We start from the raw sequence: 2,045 nt of genomic DNA on the forward strand, positions 1-2,045 counted from the left end.
TGAATTGGCAAGAAGGGTTGATGGTTATCTGTGAGTGGATGTATTCATACACAGAATCCGCACTTCTCCATCGTAATGGGGCAACCAATTCTTTCTCTGCCCTCTGTCCCATTTGGAACAGAAAACTATAAATAAAAAGGGAAAATTTGTGCACTTCCACACAAGGTGTTATTGAAAATCGCTAGAATAATTTAATCAGAATAGTATACAACATAAGTCAGCTCTATTCTTGGGGACTGTTAAAGGGAAAGCTTATCTCCAAATGAGACAGAAAGCACACAGAAGCATGCACCAGTGTTTCATTATAATCTACTAGTTCTCATCTCAAATTATTCCATGGGTATAAGTAACACAATTTCTTCCAGCTGTAAGGTCCTCTCTATTACAGGCCATTCAGTGTCAGAAAGAGGTAAAGTCATGACCAGGGATATGGCTGGAATATATGTATATTTGGTTCTGAACCTTTAAAGAGAAAAATATATCGAGCTCAAGAACACTGTGTTTCCTGTGTCATTGGGCCAAGGGTACAGGACAAACCTAGGAAACAGGATATACATAAACAAAAACATTCATGGTAACAGACTGGAAAACTAGTGCCTTCACGATTAAGTCTCTGTTTCCTCATCACTCAGCAGCATGTTGGGGATCCTGCGACTGATGGGGAACAGATGCCCAGACTCTGGGCACTGCAAGGTGCCCTCCAACACATCCTCCTCCAGCAGCACGTGGTGCATCTGCCTCAGGAATTTCTCATCATGATCATATCCTTCAGTCAGCCCTTTGGGCACCTCGACCAGATGCAAGGTATCTGCCGCCTCCAAAAGCACTGCCCACTCCACCTTGGGTATCATACACGCCAGGAAGTCAGGGTTGAACTCCATGGGATTGATGCGGACCTCGGTGGCCTGGAGGTGCAGAGGGAAGCCACGGGGCCCCACCCCCTGCACATGCGAGCTGGGCAGGTTGTGCGTGAGAAGCTTCATGTCACCACAGCGTGCCCTCAGCAGGCCGGAACCGGAAGAAGGCAGAAACTCCGCTTGGCTGGAATATTTTTAAAATATTCAGATGACCTGGAATGGAAGGATATAGAGAGGGAAAGAAAGTAAGGACAAGAGGAAAACAGAGAGGAGGAGCATGATGATCATGCAGCAGAGAATAGTAAAGGTGCATTGTTCTTATCTTTGGTATGTATAATTGATCAAGTCTATATTTCTGCATATTGAGATGGTAAGTTGTGGTTTTAACATGAGTTGCAAGTTGGCCCTTGAGTGATGGAAAAAGTGTGTCATGTATTTCTATGTGCGATCAGGTTCTCAGCCCTTTCTTGTTCATGGAGTCCCTTTTAATAATCTGATGAAAGCTAATGGGTCTTTTCCCCAGAAAAACACACAACCATCCAAAATGTTGCATGTGATTTTGATAGTACATAGACTCCTGCAGCCCATCTATGGACTCTGTGGCAAGACACCTTCTGATAGATAAATTCTCAGTGTTCCTTACCTCTTATCCCAGATTTAAGCTTTCAGTTGCCATTTAACCCCAGAGCAGATGAGACACAAGTGCTCTCCGTCTGTGGGTAGGGGTTATCTGGTATCTCCTCTGTATTTTTGGTGCAAACAGTTGGCCTTCCTGAAATGGGAACCGCTATTAATAACTAATGTTTGGCTGAGGCAATCTGAAACAGTTTTCTCCAAAATGCTCTATGGGCGACATGAGTGAAGGAGACAAACCAAACACTAATGGTTTACTTGAGTCTGTCAAGGGATATGCAGGGATTAGTAGTAAAGGAAGGGGAAGAAGAGGCCATGTATCAGTGTGAGATGCTCAGAGCCAGCATGTGGCAATGTTACTATGTGATGTCACACATCTGTTTTCAAGCTGTGATATGCTTCAGACTAGAACAAATAGATCTAGCAAAAGGTCAGGAATGGCAAACAGAATTCATCTTCCTTGGCAGTTCCAGTAGATTGTGTGGTAGTCAGTTATATCGGTGCCCTCCCCCAGCCCCCAGTAAATTGTTCCTCCTGGTATTCTCATCATTGTGT

At 44.2% G+C, this 2,045-nt stretch overlaps 1 pseudogene; it reads right to left on the reverse strand.

Annotated features, from left to right (window-relative positions):
* Nucleotides 1–302: 302 nt before the first annotated feature.
* On the reverse strand, nucleotides 303–1,059 carry LOC123794964 (multifunctional methyltransferase subunit TRM112-like protein pseudogene; annotated as a pseudogene).
* Between the last annotated feature and the right edge of the window lie 986 nt (nucleotides 1,060–2,045).

Source organism: Ursus americanus, chromosome 12, assembly GCF_024610735.1.
Source record: "Ursus americanus isolate L20-20 chromosome 12, mUrsAme1.1.p, whole genome shotgun sequence".
Classification (NCBI taxonomy): Eukaryota; Metazoa; Chordata; class Mammalia; order Carnivora; family Ursidae; genus Ursus; species Ursus americanus.